Raw genomic sequence first — 15,386 nt, 5'->3', positions numbered from 1 at the left:
GACTGTGTTGCATGCCCTCCACAGTGGTGAGTGTAGAAACCATGCAGGGGGCAGGAGTCTGTCAAGCAAAGCCCTCAGACAAGGTTACTTCTGGCCCACAATGAGGGCAGATTCAGCAGAATATGCCCGCAAGTATGACGCCTGCCAGCACTCAGCGCCAATGATCCATCAACCAACAGAGCCCCTATATCCCATCATCTCTATCTGGCCATTCATGACATGGGGGATGGATATAGTGGGTCCTCTGCCAAGAGCCACAGGAAAAAGAATGTGGATGCTAGCAATGACAGATTACTTCTCCAAATGGATAGAAGCAGAAGCATTCACAGAGGTAAAAGACAAACATGTCATTTCTTTCATTAAGCGTAATATCATCTGCAGGTTTGGTATCCCGTCAGAAATCATATGTGACAACGGATCACAATTCATCTCAAACGATGCTGAGGGATACTGTGCCAGATGGAACATCACTCTGAAAAAATCAGCACCTGGGACTCCAAAGTCCAACGGGCAAGCTGAATCCAGTAACAAAATCATCATGGACAACTTGAGAAGGAGGCTACAGGAGTTAGGAGGAAAGTGGGCAGATGAATTGCCACTAGTGTTATGGTCAGACAGAACGACCCCAAAGACAGCAACAGGCCAGACACCCTTCAGCTTGGTGTTTGGTGCAGAAGCAGTCATTCCATCAGAAGTTCTAGTTCCAACTCATAGGTATGGATGCATGACAGGGGAACAGAATAATGTGGAGATGGCCAGGAGCCTGGACACGATAGACGAGCTGAGAGCAAGCGCGAAAATACGTATGGCTGCCTACAAGCAGTCAGTCGCCAGAAGTTACAACAAGAATGTGAAATTCAGGCTCCTGGAGATAGGAGACCTAATCCTCCGTGAAGTGTTTCAAAACACAAAGAATCGTAAGGCAGGCAAATTCGCCTATAAATGGGAAGGGCCATACCAGGTAGAAGGAGTTGTTGGCCATGGGGCGTACAGATTAATGACCATGGACGGTCAGATCATACATAAACCATGGAACATACTTCACCTGAAGAGGTATCACTTTTAATAATAAGTAGAAATTAGTGTACAGAGTGGTGTGTGAAGAAAAGCCAAAAAAAAAAGAAAAAAAAACGGTAGTAGGCATACTACCAATTTCGTGTTAATTCTTTTTTCTTTTATTTCTTTCAAAATTCAAAAACTATTGGAGTTGTCTGGTCTGTAAGCTTTCTGGGACCACAATTGCTCTGGTACCCCATGAGATGGCATCAGGTACTTCACATCGCTCTAATAAATTTCTATTTTCAGGCTTCTCTAAATGTATCTCTCTGAATTCTAATGTCTATGGTACATTGAAAGGGTAACTATCAGGACTGTCAACTGCAAACGTGGGGTGACAAGGCACACGGCACTCCAATATGCATAACCTACATTTCTCCATTAGGAGCACCCTCACTAGGCGGCATGTGGAACATACGAAAGGGAGCCTGGCTGACAGCTGAAAGCTTATCCAGCTACCCCTGATACCACCCCCTGGACGTAGCTCGCAATAAACGCAATTAATCAGGGCCCCATCATGCATGCACATACATATGGAGCGCAGGGATCTCTGAGCTACCAGAATCCTGCAACGTTACATCGGTCCTAGAATGAAGATAAACTTGCCTAAGGTACGCCCCCGTTGGCTTTAAACATGATGAACACACCTTGTGTCATGAACAAGGTTAAGTAGTCAAATGCAGCATACGCCTAAATCGGTCGCCAGACTGACACGACAGCTAGCTGAGTCTAAATCAGCCTCTTCAGGCTAACACGACTAGTCTAAATCAACCTTGAAGGTTGACACGGCCACCCCACCTATAATGCGGCATAAGCCTAAATCAGTCAACAGACTGACACGGCAGCTACCTGAGTCTAAATCAGCCTCCTCAGGCTGACACGACTAGCCTAAATCAGCCAGCAGGCTGACACGACAAACTTCCTAAGTTAAGAGTGAAAAATAAAACGCACAAGATATAATAAACTTGCCAAACTAAGGCAAGGGCTATTTCAAAATTGTCCTAAAAGTACGGCCCCAGGTTCAAAACTGCCACCACGGCAGACAAACCAAAAACAAGAAAATGTTTAAAAAATTATAAGTCTGCACCACACAGGGTCAGACCGCCATCCAACAAATTTGGAAATAAAAACTTTAAATTTAGGTCACATTAATGACCTCCACTTCAGGCACTTCCTCTGCCTCCTCCTGTTGACTTCCCATTTCAGGTATAGGACCAGCTTGCATGCCCTCAGCAACAGCAGCCTCCTGAGCTCCCTCAGCAACAGCAGCTTCCTGAAATGAGGCAGCAGCCGTCTGCTCTGCCAGTGCAGGAGAATTCACCTCGCCAACCTCGGGCATCAGCATGCTTAAATCAAGTTGAATGGGGTAAAGCATCTCCAGCTGCCTCTCCTCCTCCTCAATGGCCTGCTGGGTTGGAGCCTCCTCAAGAGCAGCACGCATTCCGCTAATTTCTCCCCGCCAGGTAGCATAGGCAACAATGTTGGTGGCCAGGGAGATCAGCTCGTTGATCCTCTCTTCAGAACGCTTGAGAGAACCAGAGAAGGTATTGCATACCTCCTGAGTACGCGCTAGCTGGTCAGCACCCTCCTTCAGCTTTTTCTTGGCTCCAGCAAGCTCGGCTTTTAGCTCTACCACCCGTCCTCTCAAGTCAGCACGCTGCTATTCCAGCTCAGCAATGGTTCCAGACAGCTCCTAATTTCTGGCGTTGGTGGCCCTACTGGTAGTCTGGACCACGTTGATCATCTTCCTATTATATAGGACTGACTGGAAGGCCTGTGAGCAGAAGAAGAAAGAGTCAACAAACTTGTCATTAAAAAGGAAAAGTTCGTGGTAAGCAATAAAGGAGGGGTACACACCATGAAGGCATTATGCACGTAATTTTCAGCCATCTCCTCTGGGGAAAACTCTGAGAAAGCCTCCACTAAGGAAGGAAAGAGAATCTGGTCGATTTCAGGCCAATAGGGCACCTTGTCAATATTCCCAAAACCACAGGGAAGTGAGCGATGATGCCACCATTGGCAGCAGCAGGAGGACTAGCAGGTGGCGTAGGAGGATGACGGCACAACGGGCTTACTTCTAAAGGTTCAGAGTGCATGGTACTGGAATGAGTAGGAGGGGACTGAAATGAAGCAGCAGGGGCACTCCTCTTGGAGGCAGAAGTTGCATCAGGGTTTGTAGCAGATCTTTTTCTTTTAGCACTCTGAAGGATGGCCTCCAAAGGATCAACTTTTTAACCTACAGGCAGACAGAATATCGAATGTCAGAAGTACCAGATTGGCAGCAAGATTACAAGCAAAGATAGCGTGGATAAAAAGAGGCTTACCAGAAGACATGCTGTGAGCTGACTCCTGCGGGTTGGAGGAAGAAGCAGGTGAGAAACCAGGAAGTAGATCAGGAAACTTTCTCTCAGACTGAGGGATGCAGAACAACTTGTTGCGAGCAGATATTAGGATGCCCAGACGAGTCATGTAGCAAGGACCTACACGAAAACGACAAAGTAAGCTAGTAAGCATTAAGATGAACAAATCAGGCGTCTGGAGAGCCACTTACTCGAAGTAATAACCCATTTCTCGAAGATGTAGTCAGCAGGCGTCATAGAAGCCTTCCTCACATAAAAGAAGTCCTCAAACCACTTCTCATCCCTGGATTTTGACACATGCCTGAAGGGGGTCTCGCAAGAGCCCCGGAAGGAGAATTGGCCTCTCCTTAGAGACCTGATATCATACATGTGGGCCAGATCGCCCAAGGAGATAGAGCTGCCGGTGTTCTGGCTAGCGGTCAGAGAGTAGAGGAGAACCCTCCAAATGTGGGCAGAAATTGGTGCCATGGCGAAGTTGTTGGTGCAAAGAAAATCTTGCATGAGTCTTGGAAAGGGGAAATGAAGGTCGTACCTAAATGGGTAGAGGTAAAAGCAGACCCATCCCGACTGAATGGCGTCCGCCTTCTGACCCGGCTCCGGGATAGCAATATCGACCCCATCGCCGAGGCCGAGCAAACCCTTAATCAAGGGGATGTCGGTGGTAGTCAAAGCAAAATTACAATCATGGGGGTGAACGAAAAGATTCTGGGAAGGGAAGACGGGGTCTGGGTTTTGGTCGATTGGGGAGTAAGGTAAAGCAGTGTGTCGAGTTTTACCCATGGTCGGAGGAAAGAAAGAAAAGAGGAAAAGATTAAAGAGAGGTGGTAAGGAGGAAGTACCTGGGAGAGATACGGCGGCAAAGACGAGCGGCATTCGGCGAGGGATTAAAAGGGAGAGGAAGGGTTTTTGGTAGATAGGAGGGTTTTAAATTCTTTGGAGTTAATGAAGTGGGGAAGGGAGTTGAGATTATAAAGGAAGAGAGAGAGGGGGAGCGCGAGAAATGAGGGAGAGAAGGGATAGGGGCAATGATGAGTACATAGGAAGGAGTGCAAAAGACGGCGCAGGGCTTTTCAAAAAATATGTATACGTAATTCCTTATTCGACGCCACGAGACGTATCTCAAAAGGAATTAGGGGTAAACTATTTGGGCTAAAATCTGCACTTTAGCTTGACAAAGGGAAAGCCCACTTAATTCCATCTGAAGAATTGGGCCGCAAGGGTAGAATAATCGCAGGAAGCCCAAAAGCAAGAGGAAACCGTCTAAGCAGTTGGGCCGAGATAACAAGCAACGGAGAGGAAGCCTGTAATACTACGGTTTTATGGGTCTTTAGGTACTCTATCGAGTGGGCCTTACTATGTCGAGTAAGGGTGTTTTGATTTACGAAACAGTATTCTGTCTGTGGGGTACTCGATCGAGTAGCCTTGGCACTCGATCGAGTAAGGGGCACTCGATCGAGTACATTGCTTACTCGATCGAGTAAGTCGGTTAGCGGGTTATGTCTTGACGGGTTTTGTTAATAATGCGGATTAGTATATATATTATGTCATCATATTTACTAAACACTTTTATAAACCTAATACACTCAAAAAGGAGATTCAAACTACGTTGTTCTCTTCATCCACATTATTGGCAAATCCCGGAGCTTGAGAGGTCGGATTTCATTGTTCTTTGTGTCCTTGTGATCCTTGCGTCAAGGGTAAGTCCTACATACCAATTTTTATAGCGTTTGGTTGACTTTGTTTAAACCCTAACTTTGGGATTGGGGGTTTTTATGATTTGTTGTGTTGGTAGTGATTATGTGATTATGTGAATAGGAGGAGGATTCGTAGAAGAACGATTTTGAGACAGCTGCTAGATCGTCTGCTGTTTATGATTGCATTTCAGGTAGGGTTTTTCCTACTCAGTATTAGTTACATGATATGTGTGGTGAATTGTGTTGTAGTTAGTGATTGTTGATTGATTCAGACGGTTGTGATTATATCTTGTTGATTGATTCAGACGGTTGTTGATTTTGGTGTTATGGTTACTGTTTGTCTGTCTGTGTTCTTCGGGGCGTGTCCCTGGCTGAGTGGAGTCACTTGCAGGAGTGACTTCACGCCCATGATTCGCCTTCTGTGGAACCCACAACAGAAGGGATGTGCACATTAATGGACTTGGGTTTATCGCTCGATGGAGATGAGCGGGGATTTGGTGGGTACGGTTGCGGTCCCCCACTGGCGGTGTGGAGTATCTGTTGTGACGGGTACTCTGGCAGGGCTACATACTTTAGTGTGTAGTCAGTTACATGGAGATTGATTATGGAGACCGGGGTTTGATGTGACGATTGAGCTTTTTGGTAATTATTGTGTTGTATCTTGTTTTGTGTAACTAGTACTGACCCCGTTTAATTGTTTTAAAAACTGTGGTGATCCATTCGGAGATAGTGAGCAGTTGTTGAGCAGGTTTGACTAGAGGCATTTGGGCTAGCTGGGATGTGTCACCACGAGCTAATTAGAGTCTTCCGCTGTCATATTTTAGTTGTTTAGACATTCGGTTTTTGAGAACATGTATTATACCTTTTGTCTGTTTGGATTTGGAATTGTAATCACCTTAAACAGTTTGGCTATTTAAATTATGTTTCTTTATTGTCATTTGATTATCATTGCCTCGGGAAACAGAGATGGTGACGTTCTTATACCTGAGTGGTCCTGGTAAGGCACTTGGAGTATGGGGGTGTCACAAAGTGGTATCAGAGCGACGATCCTGAAACCTGTAACCAATGAATCTAATGAACATAGGGTGTCAATTAAAATGAACCCAGGGTAGAAGTTGTAGGAGCTAATGAAAAGGCTTGGGAGACGTCCTAAAGTGGCGAACTCGCCCTGCAATTTTGAACCGGTCACATGGGGTACGTGTCAGGGTCGTATGTGTTGTCTTTTGGTCTATATGTGTACATAATGGCATGTGCTGTGAATTGTTGGATGTTAGATGTGGAGAATTGGAAGTATGTATAAAGTTGAAAGATAAGTGTTTTATATGTTGAATTGAATGGAAAGTATGTTAGATGTTTATAATGTGGCATATTGATAATATGAATAGATCGTTTGTTGATTACGTAAAGAGTTGCGTAGAAATGTATGCGTAGTTGTTGCTATATTATTGAAAGTATAGTAGTTGTATATAATGTTGGAAAAGTGAGATGAACATGCGGGTAGTGTATACGAGTCTGCATGACTCGATCGAGTGGGGGGCACTCAATCGAGTAGGTGAGGCACTCGATCGAGTGGGTGTGACTCGGTTGAGTAGGTAGTTTGATGTTTTCTGGACAGAATCGTGTTTTTGGGTACTCGATCGAGTACGTAGGGGCACTCGATCGAGTAGGGGGCGCTCGATCGAGTGGCTTGTCAGCTCGGTCGAGTATGTTTTTGGGTAGGAGTCTGGTTAGGTTCTGGAGTCGAGGCACTCGATCGAGTAGGTTGGGCACTCGATCGAGTTGCCTCAACTCGATCGAGTGGATTTTGGTACTCGATCGAGTGGGGTCTGTGCAGGTTATGTACGTGTTTTGGGTTATAGTATGCGTGTTTATATCTACCTTTTCTTATATAGTTTTAAGATGCCGCCAAAGAGAAACGCCATGTATGCTAGAGCTGATAACATGACCACCGATGATATAGTAAAGATGTTGGAGCACCAGGATGCTCTTACGGAAGCATTGAAAAGAGTGGGAAAGGATAAGGAGGTTGATCAGTCAAAGATCAGCATCCACATATCGAGATTCAACCCGAAAGAGTATAAGGGGACCGAGGAGCCAATTCTTCTAGATAATTGGCAGAGGGAGATGGAGAATATGTTGGAGTTAGTTCATTGTCCTGATGAGTTAAAAGTGGAACAAGCTGCGTTCTACTTGAAGGAAGCGGCAGGTGAGTGGTGGGATAAGTTCAAGGTGGGTGCTAGGGAGATGTACATGCTATACCTTGGGATGAGTTCAGGAGTGCCATGAGGCGACAGTTCGTACCGGAACATGTGAGGAGCAAGTTGAGAGAGGAGTTCGATGAGTTTAAGATGACATCTGACATGACGGTGGCTGAGTACTACCGTAAGTTTAATGAGAAGGCTAGGTATGCTGAGGACATGGGGTTGAGTGATGAGAACTTAGCTCTGAGATTTGAGAAGGGGTTGACCCCCAAGATCATGGAGAAACTACATGTGGGAGTCCTTACGGATGTTAAGGAAGCTTATGAGAGAGCTGGGAGGGCTAAGTTTTCAGAGGCCGGGACAGGGGAGCTTTTCTCAGGGTCCTGCACAGAGTTATGCGAGTAACAGACCGGCTGGGTCATAGAACAACAGGGGAGGTCCGAACAAAAACGGTGGGGGCAACCGCAATGGCGGTAATTCTTACCAGAAACCAGCTACGAACACCAACAACAACCAGGGGTCGGGTGCTAAACCGGCTACTTTAGCTAGTACTGTCCAGGGAGGTGGGCAGAAGACCAGTGGCAAGCTGTTTATGATGGAGAAGAAAGCAGCTGAGGACGACGCTCATGTTATCACTGGTACTTTTCTTGTTAATGGTGTTTATACCTTCGTTTTGTTTGATTTGGGAGCATCACAGTCGTTTGTATCTTCGAGTCATGTTAAACAGTTGGGTCTGAGAGAGTATGAGTCTGTAAAAGATGAAGTTTTTATACCTTCGGGTGAGTCTGTATCGTGTGGGAGGTTGTATAGAGATGTATCCATGATAGTAGGGCAAGTTGATCTACCTGTAGACTTGCTAGAGTTTCCTTTAGACGGCTTTGAGATGATAGTCGGGATGGATTGGTTAGGAAAGTACAAGGCTAAGATAGACTGTCATCAAAAGAAAGTGTCTCTGAGAGGTCCTAAGGGCATTAGTGTGTCTTATCGTGGGTTTGTTGTCAAACCCAAAGTTAAGTTGATTGCGGCTGTGACCTTGAAGTCCTATCTGAGGAAGGGGTGCCCGTTGATCTTGTGCCATGTGAGAGATGACAAGATTGAGAGTCCGACAGTTGAGCAGATACCAGTTGTGGGGGATTTTCCAGATGTCTTTCCAGAGGAGATTCCGGGGTTGCCACCGAAGAGGGAGATAGATTTCAGTGTTGAGCTGAAACTGGGGACGGGGCCAATCTCTAAGGCACCATACCGGATAGGTCCTAAGGAGTTGGAGGAGCTCAAAAAGCAGTTAGATGATCTGATTGAGAGGGGATACATTAGACCTAGTGTATCACCGTGGGGAGCGCCAGTTCTGTTTGTGAAAAAGAAAGATGGGAGCCTGAGGTTGTGCATAGATTACAGGGAGCTGAACAGGGTGACGGTGAAGAACAAGTATCCTTTGCTAAGGATAGATGACCTGTTTGATCAGTTGAATTGTGCAGCAGTCTTTTCTAAGATTGATTTGAGGTCGGGGTACCATCAGGTGAAGATTAGAGAGGAGGACATACCAAAGACAGCTTTCACGTCGAGGTATGGCCATTATGAGTATGTAGTGATGCCGTTTGGGTTATCTAATGCACCAGGTGTGTTTATGGACTTGATGAACAGAGTCTTCAGTCAGTTTTTGGACAAGTTTGTGGTGGTTTTCATAGATGACATCTTAGTCTTTTTCAAGACTAAGGAGGAGCATCTCAGGATTATGTTGCAGACCTTGAGGGAGCATGAGTTGTATGCCAAGTTGTCCAAGCGTGAGTTCTGGTTAGAGAAAGTTTCCTTTCTGGGGCATGTGATTTCAAAGGGAGGGGTAGTTGTAGATCCTGCAAAGATTGAGGCAGTTACCAAGTGGGAAGCACCAAAGAATGTAGCTGAGATCAGGAGTTTCTTGGGTTTAGCTGGATATTATCGACGGTTCGTGAAGGATTTCTCCAAGATTGCTAGACTTATGACAGCTTTGATGAGGAAAGAGAACAGGTTTCGTTGGGATGAGAGTTGTGAGACGGCGTTCCAAACAATAAAGGAGCGTTTGACCACAACTCCAATCTTAGCATTGCCTGAAGGGAGTGAGAACTTCGAAGTGTATACGGATGCTTCAAAGAATGGGTTGGGATGTGTGTTGATGCAAAATGGTAAAGTGATTGCCTATTCTTCTAGGAAATTGAAGCCGTACGAGGAGAATTATCCTACACACGATCTGGAGTTGGGTGCAGTTGTGTTTGCTCTCAAGATTTGGAGACATTACCTTTATGGGGCGACCTTTAAGGTATTTTCAGATCACAAGAGTCTCAAGTACATCTTCACTCAAAAGGTGTTGAACATGAGACAGAGGAGGTGGATGGAGCTGATTGGCGATTATGACATGGATATTATCTACTATGAAGGGAAGGCCAATGTGGTTGCAGATGCGTTGAGTAGGAAGAATGTACATTCTTTGTGCACAGCTATATCGTTGATGAGATTGAGAGATGAGGTTGGGAGGTTGGGAGGTTTAGGATACATATGATCCAGAAAGGGGATGCCATGGGAGATTTGACGGTGCAGCCTGATCTTTATAATGATATTCGCGGTAAACAGGAGTTGGATCCCAAGATGGTGGAGTGCAGAGCTGGAGTAGAGAAAGGGACAGTGTCTCGATTCTCTATTCATACAGATGGTAGTTTGAGGTTTGATGGGAGGTGGTGTGTCCCTAATGCTGAGGAGCTGAAAAAGACAATCATGATAGAGGCACATTATACACCATATTCGGTACATCCAGGTGGTGACAAGTTATACAAGGATTTAAAGAAGACTTTCTGGTGGCCTGGGATGAAGAAAGAAACAGCTGAGTTCGTGGCCCGTTGTTTGACATGTCAGAGAGTTAAAGGGGAGCAACGACGACCACAAGGTAAGATTCAGTCTTTAGAGGTACCTGAGTGGAAGTGGGAGTCTATCTCTATGGATTTTATTGTGGGTTTGCCGAAGAGTCGGCAGGGTAACAACATGATATGGGTTATAGTGGATCGACTGACCAAGTCAGCTCATTTTGTGCCAATGAAAGATACATGGACTAAGGCACAATTGGCTATGGCTTATCGAAAGAATGTACTGAGATTACATGGGGTGCCTAAAGACATAGTATCTGACAGAGATTCGAGGTTTATCTCAAGGTTTTAGAAAGAGTTGCAGGAGTCTTTGGGAATGACATTGAAGATGAGTACAGCATTTAATCCTGTGACAGATGGTCAAACTGAGAGGACAATCAAGACTCTTGAAGATATGTTACGAGCTTGTGTGATGGATTTTGGTGGTAGCTGGGAACAGAGGCTAGATTTGATTGAGTTTTCTTACAACAACAGCTATCACACCAGTATTGGCATGGCGCCATTTGAGGCTTTATATGGGAGGAGATGTAGGAGTCCGATTTGTTGGGACGACAGTGCTGAGGCAGTGGTTTTAGGACCAGAGATGGTACATGAGATGGTTGAGCAGTTTAAGCTGATCAGGGAGAGGATGAGAGAGGCTCAGGATAGACAAAAGAGTTATGCAGATCTACTTCGCCGGGATATAGAGTTTCAGGTTGGGGACAAGGTTCTTCTGAAAGTGTCTCCTATGCGTGGGGTCATGATATTTGGTAAGAAATGCAAGCTGAGTCAGAAGTTCATAGGACCATATAAGATCTTAGACCGGGTTGGAGAGGTTGCTTATCGTTTGGCTTTACCGTCTGCTTTGGATAGGGTACATAATGTGTTTCATGTTTCTCAGCTGCGGAAGTATGTGAGTGATCTGTCACATGTGTTAGAGGTGGAGAACATAGAGTTAGATAAGTCCTTGTCTTATCTTGAGGTGCCTAAGCAGATTCTTGACCGGAAGGTTAGGAAGACTAGACATGGTGAGATGGTCTTGCTTAAGATTCTTTGGTCTAATCATGAGGTTAAGGAAGCTACATGGGAGGCAGAGGAGGCTATGAGAGAGCGATGTTCGTTCCTTTTTTATCAGGTATGTATGGTTACGGGGACGTAACCTTGTTTCTTTTAGGGGGGGTAGGAGATGATCGCGAAGAGTTGTTGCATCTTTTTATGTTGTCTTTGGTATAGATAGTAGTGGTTTGAGTCGGGTTGAGTTGGTTGGTAGTATGTGTCGGAGTTTATATGTTGAGTTTTGTTTTTGTTGTTGTGTCGGGGGAGGGTTAGTGTGTTTTTGTTTTGTTGTGGTTTGAACTTCGGGGACGAAGTTCTTTTTAAGGAGGAAAGACTGTAATACTACGGTTTTAGGGGTCTTTGAGTACTCTATCGAGTGGGCCTTACTCTGTCGAGTAAGGGTATTTTGATTTACGAAACAGTATTCTGTCTGTGGGGTACTCGATCGAGTAGCCTTGGCACTCGATCGAGTAAGGTGCACTCGATCGAGTACATTGCTTACTCGATCGAGTAAGTCGGTTAGCGGGTTATGTTTTGACGGGTTTTGTTAATAATGCGGATTAGTATATATATTATGTCTTCATATTTCCTAAACACTTTTATAAACCTAATACACTCAAAAAGGAGATTCAAACTACGTTGTTCTCTTCATCCGCATTATTGGCAAATCCCGGAGCTTGAGAGGTCGGATTTTATTGTTCTTTGTGTCCTTGTGATCCTTGCATCAAGGGTAAGTCCTACATACCAATTTTTATAGCGTTTGGTTGACTTTGTTTAAACCCTAATTTTGGGATTGGGGGTTTTTATCATTTGTTGTGTTGGTAGTGATTATGTGATTATGTGAATAGGAGGAGGATTCGTAGAAGAACGATTTTGAGACAGCTGCTAGATCGTCTGCTGTTTATGATTGCATTTCAGATAGGGTTTTCCCTACTCAGTATTAGTTATATGATATGTGTGGTGAATTGTGTTGTAGTTAGTGATTGTTGATTGATTTAGACGGTTGTGATTATATCTTGTTGATTGATTCAGACGGTTGTTAATTTTGATGTTATACTGTTTGTCTTTTTGTGTTCTTCGGGGCGTGTCCCTGGCTGAGTGGAGTCACTTGTGGGAGTGGCTTCACGCCTAGATTCGCCTTCTGTGGAACCCGCCACAGAAGGGATGTGCACATTAATGGACTTGGGTTTATCGCTCGATGGAGATGAGTGGGGATTTGGTGGGTACGGCTGCGGTCCCCCACTGGCGGCGTGGAGTATCTGTTGTGATGGGTACTCTGGGAGGGCTACACACTTTAGTGTGTAGTCAGTTACGTGGAGATTGATTATGGAGACCGGGGTTTGATGTGACGATTGACCTGTTTGGTAATTGTTGTGTTTTATCTTGTTTTGTGTAACTAGTATTGACCCCGTTTAATTGTTTTAAAAACTGTGGTGATCCATTCGGGGATGGTGAGCAGTTGTTGAGCAGGTTTGACTAGAGGCATTTGGGCTAGCTAGGATGTGTCACCACGAGCTGATTAGAGTCTTTTGCTGTCATATTTTAGTTGTTTAGACATTTGGTTTTTGAGAACATGTATTGTACCTTTTGTCAGTTTGGATTTGGAATTGTAATCACCTTAAACAGTTTGGCTATTTAAATTATATTTCTTTATTGTCATTTGTTTATCATTGTCTCGGGAAACCGAGATGGTGACGTTCTTATACCTGAGTGGTCCTGGTAAGACACTTGGAGTATGGGGGTGTCACAAAGCCCGCTGATGGAGGAGTCCCAAGCTTTGGAAAGAATTCAGGGAGATCAGGGAGAATGGAGGGAGACGGCCCATTATGGAAAGAGTTATGATATGAGTGATATTCCTTACCATAAACGGGGTAGGATACATCTAGGGTTCTTACCCTATAAATAGAAAAAGGAGCAATCAAGAAAGGGCATTCAAGATCTCACGCAAAATACATTGTGCTAGCTAGATTTACATTTTGTTTCCATTGTACTCATTCCCCAATTAACGAGCCAGTGCAATATTTGGAAGGGTACCGTCTTTTCCCGCGGTTGTTTCCCACATTGGGTTTTCCGAGTCACCAAATCTTACGTGTTAATCCGTATTTACGCATTTTATTCCTTTATTTAGCATCGAATACAATCATACAAACAATACGCAACGAGTAAGACCGCATTAACCTCATACAACCTAATCCGGTAAAAATTACCAAAACAAAGATTATCATAAAGTGGGGTGATCCCATGATTATAAATAAGAGTCATCATTGGAACTTGGGTATCAACACAAAATCTTTTGAGTCTCTCAAGTATTGTCATAATACAAATAATAACATGCAAATATAGCACGTAAATATTTATAGAGGCGCTTATATATTTATATTTCATTTGACAAAAAAATATCGTTAAAAAAATTATGAAAACAATATAATTAGATTCGTGGTAAAAAAAGAAGGCTATCATTAGAGTATAGATTTCTTATTATTTGCACATATTAAAGATGGTGTACTTCTTAGTATGTTATATCTCTCACATTGAAAAATAATATTGTAATACTACGGTTTTATGAGTCTCTGGGTACTCTATCGAGTGGGCCTTACTCTGTCGAATAAGGGTGTTTTGCGATTTAAAATAGTTTCTGAACTGTAGGGTACTCGATCGAGTAGCCTTGGTACTCGATCGAGTAGGCGGCACTTGATCGAGTACGTCAGTTACTCGATCGAGTAGCCCGGTTTACGGGTAATGTTTTGTCGGGTTTTGTTAATAATGCGAATTAATATATATATACACTTCCGTCACTTTCATAATTCACTTTTACAAACCTAATTACTTTCAAAAGAGAAATCAATCTACGTACTTCGCATTCATCGCATTATTGACAAATCCCGGAGCGAGGTCGGAATTCATCTTTCTTTACATCTTTGTGATCCTTGCGTCGAGGGTAAGATCTACGTACTGTTTTTATGGTATTTTGTTAAAGTTAGTTAAACCCTAATTTGGGGATTTGGGGGTTTTGTTGTCTTTCTTGATTGGTAGTAATTGTATGATCGTAGGTTAGGAGGAGGATTCGTAGAAGAGGCCTTTTGATAACAGCTGTTGAGATCGTCTGACTGTATTGCATTCCAGGTAGGGTTTCCCTACTCAGTATTAGTCCCATAATGTGTTGGTGGTGATTTGTGATTGTTGATTGTTATCATACGAGTATTGTGACGGTTGTTGATTTTGATTGCTGTTTAGTAGTTGTGATTGTTTGTATTTGTCTGTGTTCTTTGGGGCGCGTCCCTGGCTGAGTGGAGTCACTTGCGGGAGTGGCTTCACGCCCATTATTCGCCTTCTGTGGAACCCGCCACAGAAGTGATGTGCACATTAATGGATTTGGGTTTATCGCTCGATGGAGATGAGCGGGGATTAGGTGGGAACGGCTGCGGTCCCCCACTGGCGGCGTGGAGTGACCTGTTGCGATGGGCACTCTGGCAGGGCTACACACTTTAGTGTGTAGCCAGTATTGTGGAGTTGGTGATGGAGTTCGGAGTATATCTGTGACGATTGAGCTGTGTTGTTTGTTGTGTTGTTGGATTATATAAATTGTGTGATTAGTCTTCGACCCGTTTAAATGTTTTAAAACTGTGGTGATCCATTCGGGGGTGGTGAGCAGTTGTTTGACAGGTATATCTTGGATACGCGAGGGATCTAGCTGGGGATGGAGTCATCACATGTCAGAGTCTTTAGTCTTCCGCTGTGTTTGTTAAGACAGTTTTATTTAGTTGGTTTATAGTTTGAGAACAGTTGTAATTTTACTTTACAGTTGGTTTTGTTATGTAATCACTTAAACTTATTTAATAAAGTACGTTTCGTTATTGTCTTATGATTATCATTGCCTCGGGTAACCGAGATGGTAGCACTTCCATGCCTTAAGTAGTCCTGGTAAGGCACTTGGAGTATGGGGGTGTTACAAAATGGTATCAGAGCGACGATCCTGAAACCTGTAACCAATGAATCTATTGAACCTAGGGAGTCTAATTAAAATGAACCCGGGGTAGAAGTTGTAGGAGCTAATGCAAAAGCTTGGGAGACGTCCTAAAGTCGCGAACTCGCCCTATAATTTTGAACCGGTCACATGGGATATGAGTCGGGATCGCTATGTGTTTACCT

Source organism: Silene latifolia, chromosome 9 (genome assembly GCF_048544455.1).
Source record: "Silene latifolia isolate original U9 population chromosome 9, ASM4854445v1, whole genome shotgun sequence".
Lineage (NCBI taxonomy): Eukaryota > Viridiplantae > Streptophyta > Magnoliopsida > Caryophyllales > Caryophyllaceae > Silene > Silene latifolia.
This window is presented reverse-complemented; position numbering follows the sequence as displayed.